We start from the raw sequence: 20,258 nt of genomic DNA, 5'->3' as shown, positions 1-20,258 counted from the left end.
GGCCCAGACAGCCTGCTGCAGAAGTGGCAGGGGCTCACCTGAGGGTACGCAGGTTAAGGGGAGAAAGGAGAACCCCTGGAGAGAACAGCAACCGACCACAAAAGCCCCAAAGGGAGAGAAGCTCTGGGGCAGGTCTGGGAAGGACAATAGGGTCCAGTTCGGGCTGCCCCTCTGGCCACATGAGGAATGTGTTCATCCTAAGGAGTGGAGAGAACTGAGCGGTGGGGTGCGTGGATCATGACAATCAGACCGAGACTGAATGGCCGCTGTGGCCGCTCTGGCCCCCAGCCTGATGGGGACAGTACCTTCCTGAAGGAGAACTTTGCGGCTACACAGTGACCCCAGCCAGAGATACTGGTAGGTTGGACCTGACTAGTGGCTGGTGGACACAGAGCGGAGGAAAACGCAAAAGATGTTTGGGAGCAAAATCAAAGGGACATGACTACTCTCCTGAAGAATGGCCCAAATGAGGCAGTGCAGTAGTTCTCAAACCTGCATGCTTAAAAAAAAAACAGATAGTTTTCTGTTTGTTTTATTTTTGTTTTGTATTTGGGTATTAGAGATTAAACGCAGGGCCTTCACACTGAGGTACATCACCAAACCCCACTTTTTTTTTTTTTTTTTGGAGACAAGGTCTCATTAAGGCTAAGCTCTCTCTTGCATTCTCCTGCCTCAGCTTCCCAGAGTTCTGAGATTACAGGCATGTGCCACTATGCACAGCCTCGGAGGCATTTATTTAAAATATAAATTCTTGAATGTATTCAGAATATCTGGCTTAATCTGCATTTAAATGCATTCTAAAAGAGGTCCTGATGGCCAGCATCTGCAGGCACTGATCTAAGAGGCTGTAAGTCTCTAATCCTCAACCCGAAACTCTTAGGAAGTAGTAGGGCTTGTCTCCAAAGTTCATCCCGAATACCCTGGGTCGCTTCTCTGTGAGAGGCACACCACATGCTGATCAGATTTTCCCAAACCCAACAGGGTGCAAACACGCTCCCCAGGAGCAGGTGTAAACATCTGAGGAAGGTCACTCAGAGTGTGTGTGCTCAATCACTGGGTCTGCAAGCTGGACACGGGCCACTGTGCAAGTACAAAGACACACACGCTCCACCTAACAGGCATTCCGAATGTTCCCATGGCTGGGACACAGAAGCAGGCTGAACGTACCAGCCACTTGGCACCATTCCTGGTGGCCTCTAAGGGTTTACGGTGAGAATTCAAGCTCTAGGGAGTCTCCTCAGAGGCCTATTGTCTTGCTCACTTTCTCACTGGTGGGACAAAATGAACAACATCCACAACTTAAGGAGGAGAGGTTCTTTTTGGTCACTGTTTTGGTCCAGGCTCAGCTGACTTCAAAGCAGAAACAATGGCAGAGGAGGAGCCAGGCAGCAGAGAAAAGGAAGGAGCCAGGGACAAGAATGCACCCTTCAGGGTCCGGCCCCACTGTCGGACAGGACATTCAGCTACTGAATTCTTCGGTGGCGAGTCCCTGAGCCCACTGATGGGAATAGCACAGTCCAGGCACGTGATTTAGTTCGTGCGACTTTTAGGGCCATTTGAATTCTAAACCACAACCCCTAGTAATTTAATTTTTTTATTTTTTTATTTTAAAGAGAATTTTAAAAATTTAGAAAACATTAAAAACAATACAGAAGTTCACTAAACAAGATGATAGGAATTGAGCATTATATTGCATATTGTTGACTTCAGATTAGTTGTTCAGATTACCAGATATATGCACCCAAAATTTTTCAGAAAAATTAAAAAGAAGAAAAAAATGTAAGCATTAACTGTTCTTTCAACAGACCAGTAGAAATCAGCAGTATAATTAGCTATCGTGTCACTCAGTAATTTAAAAGGAGAGCTCCTACAAATAAATATAAAGACTGTGAGTCAACTTACAACCTGGGAGGTGCTGCACTGCTCAGTGACTACCAGGCAGTGTGCTCAATTTGACTTCTTCCTATGTGAGGCGAAAATGCCATCTGGTTTCATTACCAAAAGGGTTGTGAAATCCCAACGACCAGCTCTCTCCACTCAGACACAGCACTATATAAGCCCACAACAGCAGGTATGTCATGACCAGAGAGAAACTAAAACTGTTAAGTGGTAACAACCAGAATGCCCGATGAAAGGTGCAAAACAATACTTTTCTCATCATGTGACTTTTCAGTTCATTCAGAGTCCTCCTTGGATGGGATGCTAAAAGTCACTTTTTCTGTTCTCCCTCAAGTTTTGGGGGTTGGGTTTTTTGTTTGTTGTTTTGCTTTGTTTTGTTTTGTTGTGTTGAGTTGTGTTTTGAGACAGAGTCTTGCTATGTAGTTCAGGCTGACCTTAAACTCACTACATAGCCCAGGCTGATCTCAAACTCATTGGGATTCTCCTGCCTCAGCCTACTGCCTCAGCCTACTGCCTCAGCCTCCTGGGATTACAGGCGTGTGCCACCATGCCCGGCTCCTCCCTGCTTTTGTCTTCCCTCAATGTCCTGGTCTATCTTGCAGAAACTAGCAAGACACTTGAGATTTTGAAGGTCAATTACAACCCAATCCTGGAAAAATATCTCCAGATAAACTGTCTCTTCTCTTGCTAATATTGACTATTTTTCATAGCATGACTTCAGTGTTATACTAGAAAGGTCTTAGTCACCATCCTACTAAATCTTACTCTTCAGTGGGGTTGAGGAGGAAAGACAATGCCATCGTGACACTTTTGCAGGAATAATTCCTTCCTTCCTAGGTAGAATACAAAGGATCCATGCCGGTGTGGTGGCACACACCTGTAATCCTAGCACTCATGAAGCTGAGGTAGGAGGATCATTGTGAGTTTGAGGCCAGCCTGGGCTACAAAGTGAGCTCAAGGCAGGCTGAACTACATAGTGAGACCTTGTCTCAAAATAAAGACAAAAAAAAAAAAAAAAGGATCCCCTGACTACCAGAGGTGCATAGAATACTGTCCTCCAATCCAGGGAGACCCCCGCCCCTGGCTGGTGACTCGGCTAAAGATTTGGGAAATCTGCAGACCTTGCTTTGCTAATGATTGATGCACTTGCCTGGAGTGTGTTCTGAGGCCTGACGTAGGGTTTGTTGTCATTCAGCAACTCCACATTTTAGTTGATACATATGAGAACAAATTACACAACCAGAAGAAATCTGACTTACTAGTGACTGAAGATAACTGTCACAGGCAGCAATATTTTCATTTTATTTATTTACTTACTTATTTATTTTTGAGACAGAGTCTTACTACATGGTCCAGGCTGGCTTTGAACTCACTATTTAGCCCAAGCTCGCTTTGAACCCTCAGCAACATCCTGCCTCAGCCTCCCAAGTGCTGGATTGGAAGGAAATTATGAAATTATGTCCTTTTTAATCTTTTTCAGGATTAAACTATTTCTTGTATGCAAAGACAGTGATATTCTATGATGGGACTGGGAGGACATATCATTTTTTGTTGCTAACCATTATCAATTTCAGGAATGTTTTCCCCTGTGTTTTAAATTAATATTAATAAAACCCTAAAGTCTGAAAAGTAATACATTACAGAAGTCTAGAGCAGAAGAGGAAGTGGAATTTTATCGTAGCAAGTTAAATAGATCAGTCATGTGGATCTCATGGGTGGAGATAGGAAGATAACATCATTCAGAGGAAGTAAAACCATTCAAAGGACTTAAAAGTAGATGCCAAAAAGAAAACTGCAAAACTGAATGTGGAAGTGTCTGGGTGGCCATAGAAGAAGACACAGCCTAGCACAACGGCATGGACCTGGGAGGCCAAGGTAAGAGAATCCCTTGATCCCTTCAGCCTAGGAGTTCTAGACCAGCTTGGGCAACACAGCAAGACTCCATCCCCCAAAACCAGCCCTATCCCTGCCAAAGAACAGAAGGATGAAAGAAAAGAAGAGGGAGAAGAAGGGAAGAAGGAAAGGAGGGAGGCAAGGAGGGAATAAGAAGAAAGGAGGAAAAGCGATCTAGCAGAAAAATAACTTATTTTCACAAGCATAGGAATAAGTAATTCACAGAAGGAAGTAATAAATGAAAAATGAACATATGAAAAGACATTCAGTACTCAGGAGGCTGAGGCAGGAGGACTGCCATGAGTTCAAGGCCACCCTGGGCTACATAGTGAGACCCTCTCTCAAACAAAGAAACAAAAGTTCAACCTCACTAGTAATAGAGCAAATACAAAACAGTAATGAGATGTTATTTTTTACATGCAGATTAACAAAAGTTTTAAAGCTTGTTGATAATGATAATGGTGAAAAAGATGGACATTTTCATACAAGGTTGGTGGGAAATGAAATTATCTTATTTTTTGAGAAATGAATAGGGTAAAGTCTCTGTCTTCATGGAGTTTTCCTTCTAGAAGAAAGGACAAACAAATATGAATATGTGAATAAGATATCAGGTAGTTCTATGAACAAAAATAAAGAAGAATGAGGGGACAATGAATAACAAGGAAGTGGATTTTTTTAACCCAAAATGGTCAGGAAACACCCATCTAAAGAGGTGACCCTGGGACAGCTTCAGTAGCCTCAGTGACTGCACCCTCACCCCTTGCTCACCAGCGTGGGAACCAGGCTGGGTCCCGGACAGTGTCTGGAGCCTGGACATCTTCAGGAACCTTGGTGAGCTGCACCTGCCCTTCCCCCACTGCATGAGATAGGCAGAGCCCCAGACAAATTTAGGGGCTTCAGTGACCACTCCCCACCCTCTCCCCGACCCTCGCAGGAGCGGAGCTAAACCCCAGACAGCTTCAACAGCCTCAGTGACTGTGCCCTCACCCCTCCCCCATGGGTGTGGGAACTGGGCTGGGTCCTGGACAGCTTCGGGAGCTCTGGTGACCACAACCCATCCACTCCCTCACCCTTGTGGGAGCCAGGCTGAACCCCAGACAGCTTTGGGAACCCTGCATGGGAGCCAAGCTGAGCCCTGGACAGCTTGGGAAGCCACAGGGACTTCATACCCACCCCTACTCCACTGGCATGGGAGCCAACTGAACCCCAGAAAGCTTCAGGAGCACCAGGAACCACACCCCACCCCCACACACTATCCTGGGAGCCACGCTGAGCACTGGGGACCTTGCCCTACCACTCCCACACCATTGTGGGAGTGAGGTTGGGCTCCAGGGAACCTCTGAATCTTCAAAAATGACAAAATGAAGGGGCAAATGCAATCTCAGATCTCCACCTCACCTAGAACAAGTCCAGGAGACATCAACACAGGAGAATTCAGAAGTCATACATCTGAAATTTCTGAAATGAGAGCAACTGAAGTAAAGAAACAACTCCATCAGGCCATAGGAGACATCAGATCAGAAGTAATCTCTCAGATAAAAAAAGAAATGACAACAATAATGAAAGAATTGATCAGCACATCTAAAGAAGACATAGATAAGAAAATAGAGAAGCATGGGAAGGAAACCTTGAATGAACAGTATAGGAAAGAACTAGAATGCATGAAACAGAGTCAAACAGATATCCAGGAAATTAAAAATTCCATCAAAAGCTGGCAAACCACTTGCACAAAGCTGAGGATAGACTTTCAGACCTTGAAGACAGTGTTGCAGCCAACGATCATGAAAGGAACCATCGCTTAAAAATAACAAGGAGCCAGGAAATAACAATTAAGCAGCTGCAAGATGAAGCAAAAACAATGTAAGATTAATAGGTGTCAACAAAACAGCAAGAATCAACATGATTGACATAAAGAGGTGACTCTGAGCAGAGGCCATGGGCATAGAGGCCCAGCCCTGAGACAGGCGTGAGTTAGTGTGGCTGAGGAACAAGAAGACCCTCTATGGCCAGGAAAACTGGATGAGTATGGAGGGTGAAAAACCTGAGGGGCATGAAGAGGCCCCTAAAAAAGGAACAGGAGGAGGGGAATTATTCTGCAGCTCCTGAGCATGATCTGCTCCTGGACCACCATAACCACACTGTGCACATGGCTTCTGCCCATGGCCGTAGCCCACTGGTCCAACCCTAGGAAGGGCCTTGCTTATTGTTTTTCCTTCACTCCTTCAAAAAAGCTCATTGACTTTACCCAAAGTTAGTATGTTTGCAACTGGGGAAAAAAGAGCAAACTTCCAGTCCTAAATGTAAAGCAATCAACAGCCGAGGGATTGAAACTTTCAGTCTCAAAGTGTGAGCCATCAGCAGCTGAGGGATTTAGAAGTGGCTGAGGCCTTACTGTCTCTATAATGAGTCTCAAGAGAAATGCCACAGCTTCACTCTAGAAAGGGGAAAGCTTTCCTCAGGGGGTCAATATTTAGGACTCCATGTTTCAAAATTCCATTCAAACTGGGAAGCAATCCAAACCTACCAGGCCCATACTAGATGCACCTGGAGTCACCAAGTCTCCTGAAAATGGCTTTTACCAAGACCTTGTCAGGGATGTTACTCCATTAATCCAGCAGGGTCTCTGCAACTGCTTAGAGTTGGGTGCAATGAACCTCATTACCCACAATTACACCTCTGCCTCAAAAAAAAGAGGACAGACTGTAAGGCCATATCCACAGTACGATTCACTAGCTTCTCACCAACAGAACCCAAGGGCAAGGTCAGAGTTCTCTCTCCTGGCAATTTAATATGCTGACAGGGCTAGAGAAACAGGAAGCTCCTGTGAGCGTTGGGCTCCAGCTGGGTGACTCAGGAAAATTCAAGAGTAAGTGCCTGCTTCTCACACTATGGTAACTTAGGATGTGAGGAGATCAAGCTGCGGGAAAATAAGGATCATGGAGCTTGTCAAAGAAAATACAATGCAACTGTGCTAAAAATAATAACAGCCACCACTTATTGAACACTTACTATATGCCATTCCAAATCCTTCACATACATCATCTCATTTCATCCTCCAAGAAAACTCTGTGAGACATGTTCTTATTATTATAGCCAATCCAAGCATTCAGGAGGCTGAGGCAGGAGGATCCTTGCAAGTTTGAGACCAGTCTGGGCTACAAAGTAAGCTCAAGGCCAGCCTGAACTGCACAGCAAGACCCTGTCTCAAAAAGACAAAAATAAATAAATGTAATAATAATAACAATAATAATAATAATAACAATAAATCCATCAAAGAGGAAATTGGCATATGCAGATATTGAAGCACTTGCTTCCAAAGTTATGTACCCAGTCAATGAGAATGTCTGGATTTAAATCAAGCTTTCCTTCCATGGACTGAAACCACTGAAATTGTGACCCAAAATATACTTCTCTGCCTTTAATTTTTGGGTGTTGGGTATTGTGCCCCAGTGACAGGAAAGTAACTAATATGAGTTCTTTTCTTCCTTGTGTTCAAAGTTCTGTTGAAACTACTCTGGGTGACAGAAAAAATGGCTGTTATCAAGAAATCAACCAATAACAAATGCTGGAGGTGCTATGGGGAAAAAGGAACCCTGCTCCACTGTCAGTGGGAGTACAGACTGGTGCAACCACTGTGGAAATTAGTGTGGAGATTCCTCAAAAAACTAGGATTGGAGGTCCCATTTGACACAGCTATTCCCCTTCTAGGTATCTTCCCAGAAGAATTAAAAAAGAGTAAATAAGATCCAAAATATATACTAGATATTGTAAAATGGGAAGAAACTGTTAAAAAGGAAGGAGAAACTGGGATGGGGAAAGAAGAAATGAAGGAAGGGAAAAGCAAATATATATATATATCATATATATAGGATAGTAAAGATAGTTATACTACTAATTTCACTTAGTTCATTGAAAAGAAAGGTTTGTACTAACATTGTTTGGACAATTAAATGCCTATATCTTGTACTCTGAGTAACTAATTTAAAGATAACAATGTGCAATGTATTAACCATTGTTATTCTCCTATTATCATGTTTTGAAATTTTGTGTTTGCTTCTCCTAAAAAAAAAAAAAAAAAAAAAAAAAACTGCTCTGGGTGAGATGCAGCAAGAGGCCAATACACAAAGGAAGGCCAGTGGGTCTCCGGCAGGCAGAACATGCCTGCCCAGCACATCCAGTTAGCACTATACATTCAGGTGAACTCCAGCAGCCCCTGGGTCTGTTTGAGGAACCATTCTACTGCCTCCTCTTCCAACCAAAGAGACAGATATTCTCAAATCAGAGATATTCTCCTTAGGTGGCTTCTACCATCCTAAATAGAGCATGTGTGCAGCTCTTAGGATAATCAAAGGCAAGAAGCTGCATGATCTCCTATAGAAGGCTGACCCTTATCATATCTAAGCTAAATATTTCCTGCCACACCCACAAGGTTCTCTGCTATTTGTGAGGGAAAACAGCAAAGGATAATGACTGTTTAAAACTCAAGCAGCTACTGTGTTACTTCCGATGGCTGACTCCCTTTCTTCTTTCATCATTTCTATGGTATTCCTAAATGATTCTCTTAATTACATAAATAGACCTAATTGTTTCCAACTTTTTATTCATAGAATGTTTGGATGTACAGAAAATCTTAAAGAATAGTATAATGAACACCCAAAAGTCTATCACCTAATTCAATTTTTAAATTCTTAATAAGAATAGGGAGAAATTTCAAATATTCCTAAAAGCCTAATTAACAATTGCACTCAATATTGAAATGTTAAATTAATTCTAGTTATGTGATTAGAAAAGTATAATCTCCATATCCATTAATTTGATCTGGATATAAAGAGTAACTGAAGACAAAAGCTATAAGCTTTCATTAAAAATTTTAAAGTCTTAAAGAAAGAGAATTAACATAAATGCTTCAGAAAAAAACAACACTCTAAACCAATCATTTTATATTATTAGGTAGATGAGGAAATAGCAAAAGTATGTACAACCAATTATTCAAAAATTTAGTGAAGTGAATTTTTTTCCTATGTCTTGGACTTATAGGATTGAGCATGTCTCAAATCAGTCAACTAACAAAAGGCTAAAGAGTGTTTTCCTATTCGTTTTCTGTTGTTGTTTTGGAGGTTTTTTTTTTTTTTTGCTTCATGCTGGGGATAGAACTCAGGGAGGTCTGCACACATGGTAAATAAGTGCTCTATCACTGAGCTAATATCCCCAACCCTGGAAGACTTTTTGTTTGTTTTTTATTTTTCATACTCTGGTTTCTCTTCAGATCACATAAATCTTTCACCTTTTTTTTTTTAGTACATGTTTGCAGTACATAATGATTATATTCATTGTGGGAACTTGGCACATGCACATAAACTGGAATATTTTTTTAAAATAGCTCCAGTACAATTATTTATAATCCTACAGTCTGATTGGAGTGCCCCTGCGCCAAAATTCATGTTGAAACTTAATCCTCAATGTAACAATATTTAGAAGTGGAGCCCATAAGAGGTATTAAAGCATAACAGTGAAGCCCTTATGAATGAGATTAATGAACAACCTTATAAAACAACTGGAGGGAACTATCCAGATCCTTCCGCACCCCTTGCTGTTCTACTGTGTGACAGCATAGCCGGCCTTCAACATATTACCTTGGAGGCAGAGACCCAGCTCTCTCCAGACTCCGAACCAGCTGGGATCTTAATCATCCCAGTAATAAACAAATATTGAGTGTCATACATAATGGGTTCTATTCTGAACCCTCCACTCTGTGATGTCAATCTACTTGTTATCTTTATGTCAATATCCACTCTAACTATGTAAGTATCAATATATGGGAAGGTAAGTACATCAAACTAACTATGTAAGTATCAATATATGGGAGGGTAAGTACATCAAAACATTATTAGTCCTTTAATAGCAACTATATACTAATTTTAAAAAGAAAATCAAGTTGGGAACTTGATATGGTTCTTAAAACCACAGGTTCCAATTGATATCTAGGAATTTTTCTTAATTAGTAGTTTTTAAATTTTTCCAAACAGAAAAATTCTTTGGCTGTTCTAAAACATCTATCTTTTATTTAAACTGTGTTTGTTTTACATGCACAGAGTATTCTAATTGTAATTGTATTGGTTAACTTCTGAAATAATTAACTTTTTCAATATTAAGGCTTTGCAAAAATATGTTCTAGCTTACCATTTGTTTAAATTTTATGTAAAATTATTTTCTTTTTTTTTCTTTTGTCTTTTTTGAGACAGGGTCTCACTATGCAGTTCAGGCTGGTCTTGAACTCACTTTGTAGCCCAGGCTGTCCTTGAACTCACAAAGATCCTCCTGCCTCAGCCCCCTAAGAGCTGGGATTACAGGCGTGCACCACCACACCCAGCTTGTAAAATGATTTTCTCCATAAAGATGTTACCTTTCCTGTTAAACTTATTCATAAGCATTTCTCATTGCTATAGTTCTCATGTGAATATTTAATTTTCCCTCATTTTCTTATTTATTAATTCTAATGACATTTTACTAAAGCTCTTGAATTTTATACCATCATATCACCAGCTTGAAGAAATGTATTTATCTCTCTTTTCCAATGACTCACCAGCGATTTAATTTCGAACTATTGCATTTGCTGAAAAGCCTACCAGATAATTTCAAGTAACACTGATAGCGAGCAACCTTATCTAGTTCCTAATTTTAATTGAAACCATTTTCAATTAGTTTTACTGATGTGTTTGGTAATTATTTTTTGTTATGTTTAATAAAGCTTCCTCTATCTCTAATTTATAGAGCTTTAAAATTAAGAATGGCTGCCAAATCTTACCAAATGACTTTCAGCATCTATTATATGATCACATTATTTTAATTTGCTATTGTCACAGATTATGTTGCTAAATTTCCTGAGCAATCTGCATTCCTGGCGTAAACATTTTAGATCATGGATCATGATTTATTACCCTTTTGACAAATACTAGATTTTATATAATAGTTTGTTCATTGGTTGGTTAGTTTTTTGAGACAGGGTCTCCCTATATAGTTCAGGCTGATTGACTATGAACTGGCTCTGAACTCACAGGGATCCTCCTACCTCAGCCTCCCAACTGCTGGGATTGCAGGGGTGTGCCACCGTACCTAGCATCATTAAATAGTATTTAATTTAGAATTTTTCCTTATATTCTAAGAAGGCATATCCAATCTGCTGACCATGTGCCAAATCCAGTCTGGACAGCTAGTAATGTGGCCCCAAACTTCATAAGATACTGACATTATTATGTCATTCTTAGCAATATTTTTCAGGACTCTACTGAACAGCACTCAGTGTGGACCGTATCCAAGGCAGTTCCTCTTCACTCAGGTGAGCCAAAAGAGTGGCAACTATCCATATTCTAAGGAAGCTGAATATGTGTCCCTTTCTTTTATTTTTAGGCATTACATTAAAGATATGTTGGCTTTACAAACTGAAACACTGAGATTTCTATCTTTTCCCATGACCTAGAATCACTTAAATAACCTTGAAATTATATGGTCATAAAAGCTTAGACATGATAGAGCTGCTATCTGGTTATGCTCCCTTTTGTTGTTAAGTCTTCAGTCACTGTTATGACTTATACCTAGCTGTCCCCTCAAGCCTCATACATTTATAGGTGGGGCTTCCGGGAAGTGGCTGGATCACAGGTGTGTGATACTGGGATTAAGGGTGTGTGGTGCTGGATTAGTCCACTAACTGGTTTAGCATAGTTCTGGATGTGGCTGAGTGGATTTCCTGAAGGCAGAATCCCTACCCTAGGTGTGGGAGGCGCCAACTAATAGGCTTGTAACCCTGGGTGGAATATAAAGGGACAGAACAAAGGCAGGCTTGCTGCTCGCTGCTTGCTGCTTCCTGCCAGCTTTACCATGAACTGTTTCTCCTCTGCAATGCCCCTCTGCCATTACACCTCTACAAACTGTAAGCTAAAATATACCTCTCCTTCTTTAACATTGAGTGTCAGATATTTTGTCCCAGCAATGAGGAAAGTACACAAGACAATCAACTTTCCAGTCTCTACTCTTCAATTGATCTATTTAGGCTACAACATTTCAAGCTAAACAAACATGTTTGGACAAAATAAATGCATATGCAACATACAAGCATGGCAAGTATAACGTACTGCTCACCGTAGCCTTGTGAGATAAAATGCTGAAGGAGGAATTCCAGCAAAATGAAAAGGGAGCCTGTTGGACACATGGGATACAAGAAACACGAGAGCAGCTGAAGGTGAACTATGTGGAGTGAAAGAGGCTGAGAAGTAAATATAATTTTGAATCTTTTCCTCTTGGGAGAGCCCCCAAATTATGTGATATTCAAGACCCACCAAACCTGGATCTCTCCTTGATTTAACATTTAGAAGATTTTTCCTTCAGACAACAAAGTTGTAAATGACATGCATTACATTTCTTTCCTTGGGTTGGTCATAAAGTACTACCAATGGTGTTCATGGTGAATTGAACTAGGAGAAGAAAGTTATAGTTTATATGTAGATGTCCCCTGAAAATCCCATGCACTCATAGGTGCAGCTTTTGGGAGTAGCTGCATGTGATACTGGATTAGTCCACTGACTAATTTAACATAGTTCTGGACTTACTGAAGAGAGAAGATCCACCCTGAGTGTGGGTGGCACCAACTGATAGGCTTGCCGCCTGGATAGCATAAAAAGGAAAAGAAGAAGGAAGACTCACTACTTTCTTCCTGTATTCCATGGGCTGTTTCTCCCCTGCCATGCCCTTGGGCCATGCCAACAAGCCAAGTGTGGACTGAAACCTCTAGAAACTGGAGCTAAAATAAACCTTTCCTCCTCTAGTTTGCGGAGGTATTTTGTCCCAGTAATGAGAAAGTAACTAAGGCAAAGAGGAAAGGAAATGTTTTTATTTTTATTTTGTAACTTTCTCTAACATTTGAGTTTTTTATTTGTACAAGTTTAACTTAAATGTACAACATTTAACTTAAATGTACAACATTTAAGTTTTTTATTTGTACAAGTTTTTTATTTGTACATTACTTTTTTAAATGTTTTAAGTAATTTTAAAAATATGTGCACAGCGCCAGGCGTGGTACCCATGCCTGTAATCCCAGCTCTGGGGAGTCTAAGAAAGGAGGATCATTGTGAGTTTAGGACCAGACTGGGGTACCAAGTGAGCTCAAAGCCAGCCGGAACTGCATAGCGAGACTGTGTCCCAAAACAACAACAAAAGTGTGCACAAGAGTCTTCTCTATAGTGTTTATAACTGTGGGAACTGGAAAAATCTAAATACTCCCAGAGAGATAAATAAGAGACTGATTAAAGTAATTTAAATTGATTTTCATATTTACTAACATGAAGAGGTCTCCACATTATATTTGTTTTCTTTTTTTTTTTTTTTTTTTTTTGGTTTTTCTCTGGTACCGGGAACCGAACTCACGATCTTGCACTTGCCAGGAAGGCGCTTTTGCCGCTGAGCTAAATCCCCAGCCCCTATATTTGTTTTCTTTACAACATCCAGATGCTAAATAACATTTCCACTTTTAAAAAAAATTATACTGTGTATGTATATGTGTATAACCAAGACACCATATTCTAAAATGTTAATAATTATTATATCCAGGTGATAAGAATGTGAGTGGGTTTTATTTATCTCGTTTTTCTTCCTAGATTTTCTAAAATTTCCTAATTTGGGGTCATAAATTATTTTATAACACAAAGAAAACAAAATTGTTATTTTTATGCATTTTCCTTAATTTATTTTATATTTTTCCTGACTGAGATATGACCATAAAGAGTTTATCGTTCTTGCCACCACTGAATATTTATTCAAAGCAAAATCTTCTTGACATCAGCCTCAAAGCAAAGTGACCGGGTACAAAGATGTCCTTCAACCCACAGTGATAAGAACACAATTTCATTGCAAATAGCAGACAAAGAGAACAGCATTTGCCCATTTCCTGGTGCAGCTGTGACATCGATTTCTGAAGCCACAGAGAGAGGAATCTAAATCACCACCGCTTGACAACAAAGCACAAGCTGAGTTTGTCAGAGGTAGGTTCATTGTCTGGGATGCTCATCTCAAATTGCTTTGGGAAACCAAAGTTGCTGCTAGATTTCATAACATCTGAAAATGTGTGACTCTCCCAGTCCTAAAGAGCACCCCACAAACCTTCATGGGAAACTTCATATTGACTTCATCATTATAACAGATGTACGAATTAGAAAATAAAGCCAAAAGCAATCGGTCATATCACTGTAGTGAAACTTCCAGTCCAAAGCATTTACATTATCTGAAAGCAAGCAAGAGAGCCATGGAGAATTCTTCTCTGATTGGGTATCTTTTACCTGCACACAAAAGGCAGCTTCTGTACTTCAGAATTCAAGAAGACTCTTCAAAGGTAACCACAACGGCCTCCATCCAATTTTACTTTCAGTTTAACCTGCCTAAACTTTATGAGATATTTCTGAGAACCCACAGTAATTCAAAAACTTAAAATAGTGTTTCTCCCAAATTAAAAAATTTTCCCAAGGACAGTGTTGGAGTATTAATAATAGTAACATTTACTGAGCTTTTCCTATGTGCTGTGCACTACATTAAGCAGTCACCTGGAATTTTCTCAATTGATATTTGCAAAACCATGTGAAATAGGCAGTAGCATGTGGCAGCTAGTATTTTCTAAATATGCCTACAATGATATCTCCTACCCCAAACACTGTTCTACAGTGTGTCTTGCCACTCCTCCCAACCCCCTTAGTCAGGAGTCAGAAAGGGCATTACAGCTTCTACAAGACTCTCTAGAGATGTTTGTTTTGGGAGAAACCCAATTCTCTATACTTAGGAAGTCTTCCTACCACTAGGCCACCATGCTGGAGAGCACTGTGTAATATTTACAGCCAACACTGGAGGATCTCCCAGCTAAAAGCCAGACCCCACTGCCAGCCACAGGAATGAACTATCTTGGATAGCCAAAGCCAGTCAGAGACCCAAAGTCTCAGAGGACATCCAGCTACAACTGCAAGGGAGACTCTTCATGAAGACTAGGAATTTCCCAGCTCGCCTTTCCCTCCCTTTCTCCATATCTCCCTTCCTTTTTTTCTGTGTGTGTGTGTGTGTGTGTGTGTGTGTGTGTGTGTGTAGTACTAGGGATTGAAACCAGGGCCTTTGCCCTGAGCCACAGTCCTGTCACTTCTAGCACAGCTCTTGAAGCTCCTGGAGGGAAAGTCAGCAGAACATGGAAAAATTAAGATAAGAAACAAAAGCGGAGGGCAGGTGGCACTCTCTCTCCTGATAGGAGGAAAGGAATTGCTCAACCATGTAGGGCATTTATTTATACATTTGACAAGTTGGTGTCACGTGACACAGCTTTGCCTAGCAACCCATTGCTTGGATTGTCTTGGCACTTGGTGTTCTCTGGACTGAGGAACCTTGCCTCCAGCACTCTTTGTTCTTGGACGGGGCTTGCCTCACCATGCACGTCTGATCAATTTCCAGCTTCAGCTGCTGCACACATATTCCCAGCCTTTTACTTTATTTTTTTATATTATGGAAAAAACATAAAACAAAGTTTCATAATAAAATGATAGGAGAATAATAATAGTTAATACATTGCATATTATTTTCATTAAAGTAGTTACTCAGAGTATAAGATATGGGCATAAAAAAGTCTTCAAGGGGCTGGGGATTTAGCTCAGCAGCAAAGTGCTTGCCCGGCAAGCGCAAGGTCGTGAGTTTGGTTCCCGGTACTGGAGAAAAACAAAACAAAACAAAACAAAACAAAAAAAGTCTTCAATTCATTTTAGCACAAATCTTCCTTTTCTATGAACTAAGAGACACTAATAACTTGCATTTTTTCTTTTTCTCTTCCTTCCTTGCCCTTTTGCCCATCCTACTTCCTTTTTCCTTTTAAAAATTTCTTCCCATTTTACAATATCTATTGTATATTTTAGACCACATTTACTCTTTCAAATTCTCACACCATGGAGACAGTATGATGTCTGCACATGAGAGAGAGATTTATTTCACTTATGTTCTCAAGTTACATCCATTTACCTATCAAAGATGCAAGTGTATCCTTCTTTATGACTAAGTGATACTCCATTATATAAAAAGATCACATCTTTTTTACCCATTCCTCAGTTGGTAGGCAGCTGGGTTATTTCCAAGATTTAACTATTATAATTTGAGCTGCTATAAACATCAGTGCACATATATCACTGTGATACAATGTTTTTAATTCTTCTGGGAAGATACCTAGAAGGGGAATAGCTGGGTCAAATGGGACCTCTAATTCTAGCTTTTTGAGAAATCTCTGTACTGATTTCCACAATGGTTGCACAAGTCTACACTCCTATCAACAGTGAAGGTTTCCCTTTTCCCCACAGCTCCTCCAGCATTTGTTAATGGTTAATTACTTGATGATAGCCATTCTTTCTGAAATGAGATGGAATCTCAGAGCTGCTTTAATTTGCTTCTCTTGAATGATGAATGATGTTGAATATTTTTTCATATATTTATTTGCCACTTGTATTTCTTCACCAGAGAAGTGTATGTTTATCTCAGATACCCAGTTTTTGATTGAGTCTTTTAATTTGGGTGGTCTGATTCTTTTCAATTCTTTATATGTTCTAGATAGATGTCTTTTATCTAAGGGACAATTGGCTAAAATCTTTCCCACTCTGTGCATTGTCTTTTCACTCTGTTAGTGATTTTCTTTGATGTGCAAAAGCTTCTTAATAAGATGAGGTAGCAATTATGATTCTTGAAGTATTTCCCATGCAGTCTGGGTTTTGTTCATGTACTTTCTGCCTACACCTATATCTTCAAGATTTCTACCTAATTTCTCTTCCAGTAGACTTAGTGTTTCTGTTTTAATATTTAGATCTTTGATCCATTTTGACTTTAGTGCATGGTGATAGACATAGGTCTAGTTTTAGTTTTCACCATGTGGAAAGCCAGTTTTTCCAGCACTATTTTCCAGCATTTATTAAAGGGGCTATCTTTCTTCCAGTGAACATGTTTGGCCCCTTTATCAAAGAAAAGGTGGTTAAGTGTTTTTGGAGTTGTGTGTGCATCTTAAGCCTGTTCCACTGATCCTCAGGTCTATTTTGTTGTCACTACCATGCTGATTTTATCACAGTAGCTTTGCAGTATAATTTCACATCAGGGATCTTAATATCTCCTGCCTTGCCTTTGTTGCCCAGAATTGCTTTGGCTATTCTTGGTCTCTTCTGCTTCCAGATGAATTTTAGGAATGTCTTCCCTAGATCCATGTGATATGTTAATGGGGCTTTCAGCAGGATTGCATTAAATCTGTATAACAATTTTGGGAGTATGGCCATTTCCACTCTGTTGGTTCTTCCTATCCATGAGCAAGGGATATATTACCATTTTCTGAGATCCTCTTCCACCTCCTTTTGCACAATACTGTAACTTTCAATGTATAGATCTTTGCTTCTTTTGTTGGATTGATTCCTAAGTATCTCATTTTGGGGGGATGCTATTCTGAAAGGTGTGGTTTCCCTAATTTCTCTCTCAGTGTGTTTGTTGTTTGTGTACAGGAATGCTATTGATTTTTGATTATTGACTTTGTGTCCATCTATGCTGCAGAATTTTATTATTGTATCTAGAAGTATTTTGGTGGAGTTTTTGGGGCTTTCATGTCATCAACAAATGATGGTAATTTCACTTCTTCCTTTCCTATCCTTATTCCTTTTATTTCTCTCTCTTGTCTAATTGCTCTGGATAATGCTTCCAGAACTATATCGAACAGAAGTGGTGATAGTAGACATCCATGTCTTGTACCTGATTTTAGAGTGAAAGCTTTCAGTATTTGTTCATTTTCTATGATGTTGGTTGTTGGTTTGTCATAGATGGCTTTTATAAGATTGAAGTGAAGACCATCTATTCTGATTTTCTGTTGGGTTTTTATCATGAATGAGTGTTCCACTTTGTCAAAAGCTTTTTCTTCATCTATTGAGATGATCATGTGATTTTTGTCTTTGACTCTGCTGATATGGTGTATTACATTTATTGATTCATGTATATTGAACCATCCCTGCATTCCTGGGATGAATCCTACTTGGTCATAGTGTATAATCTTCTTAATGATTTGCTGCATTCTGTTTGCTAGTACTTTATTGAAGATTTTTGCATCTATGTTCATTAGTGAGATTGGCCTGTAATTCTCATTTTTGGTTGGGCCTTTCTCTGGTTTTGGTATGAGGGTAATACTTGCCTCCAAGAATGAGTTAGGGAGAATTGCTTCCCTTTCAATTTCATTAAAGAGTTTGAGAAGCATTGGCATTAAATCTTCTCTAAATTTCTTGTAGAGGGGCTGGGGATTTAGCTCAGCGGCAAAAGCGCCTGCCTGGCAAGCGCAAGGTCGTGAGTTCGGTTCCCGGTACCGGAGAAAAACCAAAAAAAAAAAAAAAATTTCTTGTAGAATTCAGCAGTGAATCCACCAGGACCTTGGTTTTTCTTTGTTGGTAAGTTTTTAATTACATTATCAATTTCATTCACTGATTTTGGGTTATTCAAAATTTTTATATCTTCCTGATTCAGCTTTGATAATTCATATGCTAGGAATCTATCCTTTTCTTCTGCGTTTTCCATCCTATGAGAGTAAAATTTTTTGAAGGAGGTATTGACAGTCTTCTGAATTTCCATAGGATCTGCAGTAATTTCACACTTTTCATTCCCCAATGCATGAATTTGAGTCTTTCCCTTCCTTTTTTTGATAAGGTTGGCTAAGAGTTTATCAATTTTATTTATTCTTTCAAAGAACCAACTCTTTGATTCACTAATTCTCTGGGTTTTTTTCTTAGTCTCCATTGCATTAATTTGTTCTCTGGTCTTTATCATTTCCTCCCTTGTATGGGTTTTGAGTTTGACTTGCTCTTGTTTTTCTAGAAACTTGAGGTGCAACACTAGGCTGTTTATTTGTGCTCATCCTATTTTCCTGATGTGAGAATTCACCACTGTAAATTTCCCTCCTAGGACTGCTTTCATTACATCCCACACATTCCATTATGTTGTATCTGCATTTTTTCTTAATTGTAGATATTGTTTAATTTCTTTTTTAATTTCACCTGTGATCCATTGATTGTTCACAAGGGTGTTATTTAGTTTTCATGTATTTATGAAATTTTTGCAATTTCTTTTGCCATTAATTTCCAACTTCATTGCACTACAGTCAGATATATGCATGGGATAATTTCAATTCCTTTGCATTTACTTAAACATGTTCTGTGGGCTAGTATATGGTCTATTTCAGAGAACATCCCATGTGCAGCTGAAAAGAATGAGTATTCTGATGTTGGATGGAACACTCTGTAAACATCTACTTTGTCCATTTGTTCACAGGTTTGGTTCAGTTCTGATATTTCTTCACTGATTTTTTTTGTCTAGTTGATCTATCTCTTTGGGACAATGGGGTGTTAAAGACCCCTGTTATGCTTGTGTTACTGCTTATTTGATTTTTCATGTCTGTTAAAATCTGTCTTATATAGTTGGGTCCTCCTGTATCTGGTGCATAGATATCTATGATTGTTATTTCTTCCTCTTGCAGATTTCCCCTAACAAGTATGTAGTGACCTTCTTCTTCTCTTTTGATCATTCTTGGTTTGAAGTTCACATTGTCTGTAAACAGAATAGCTATCCCTGATTTTTTCTGGGTTCCTGTCACATGGAGTATTGTTTTCCATCCTTTGATTTTCAGTCTATGAATTTCCTTTAGAGTTAAATGTGTTTCTTGTCTACAGCATATTTTTGGATTTTGTTTCTTGACCCACTCTGCCAGTCTGTTTAGTTGTTGAGTTGAGGCCATTTATATTGATGCTTATAACTGATATGTATTGGCTTGTTTTTGTCATGTTATTTTCCCACTGTTAGTTCCTTGCTCTTCCCCTCTGTTTAATTGCTTGCCCTGCTTAGTGGTTTCTTTCTATTGTTGTTCTTGGAATTGTGGTCATTTTTATCTCTAGCTAAAATATCTTTCAGTACTCTTTGTAGGTAAGGTTGGTTTGATGGTCATGAATTTCCTCAGTTTCTCTTTGTCATAGAAGTCTCTTATTTCTCCGCTAATTTTGAAAGATAATTTTGTAGGATACATCAATCTGGGCTGAAAGTTGTTTTCTTTTAGGATTTGAACTACCTCACTCAAAGCCCTTCTTGATTTGAGGGTTTGTGCTGAATTTCTGGTATCTTGATTATTATATGTCTGGGTGTAGATTTATTCTGGTCATGACTAATTGGAGCTTTATATGCCTCACTTACTGTATGTCAGATTCCTTTCCCATGTTTGTGGAATTTTCCTCTATTACTTCTGCAAATCATCTTTATGTCATTTGTGTTGACTCCTGGTTTTTCTTTTTTAGTTGTTTTAGGGGATTTTTTGTACCAGGAATTAAACTCAGGACCTTGTGTTTGCCAGGGAAGTCCTGTTCTGCTGAGCTATATCCCTGGCCCAACTCCTCTTTTTCATTGAC

The 20,258-nt window shown here is 39.5% G+C and overlaps 1 protein-coding gene across 1 annotated transcript in view; it reads left to right on the top strand.

Annotated features, from left to right (window-relative positions):
* Positions 1-3,721: 3,721 nt before the first annotated feature.
* Positions 3,722-20,258, top strand: part of LOC102021740 (olfactory receptor 49-like) — a 59,789-nt gene continuing 43,252 nt past the window's right edge. Inside the window, exons 1-2 of the mRNA XM_005377184.2 lie at positions 3,722-3,774; positions 11,058-11,128. The gene's annotated coding sequence lies outside the window, so the exon portion shown is untranslated. The remainder of the gene's footprint in view (positions 3,775-11,057; positions 11,129-20,258) is intronic.

This window comes from Chinchilla lanigera, unplaced genomic scaffold, assembly GCF_000276665.1.
Source record: "Chinchilla lanigera isolate Chin_1 unplaced genomic scaffold, ChiLan1.0 scaffold00008, whole genome shotgun sequence".
Classification (NCBI taxonomy): domain Eukaryota; kingdom Metazoa; phylum Chordata; class Mammalia; order Rodentia; family Chinchillidae; genus Chinchilla; species Chinchilla lanigera.
Note: the sequence above shows the minus strand (reverse complement) of the source record. Positions and strands in the feature narration are given on the sequence as shown.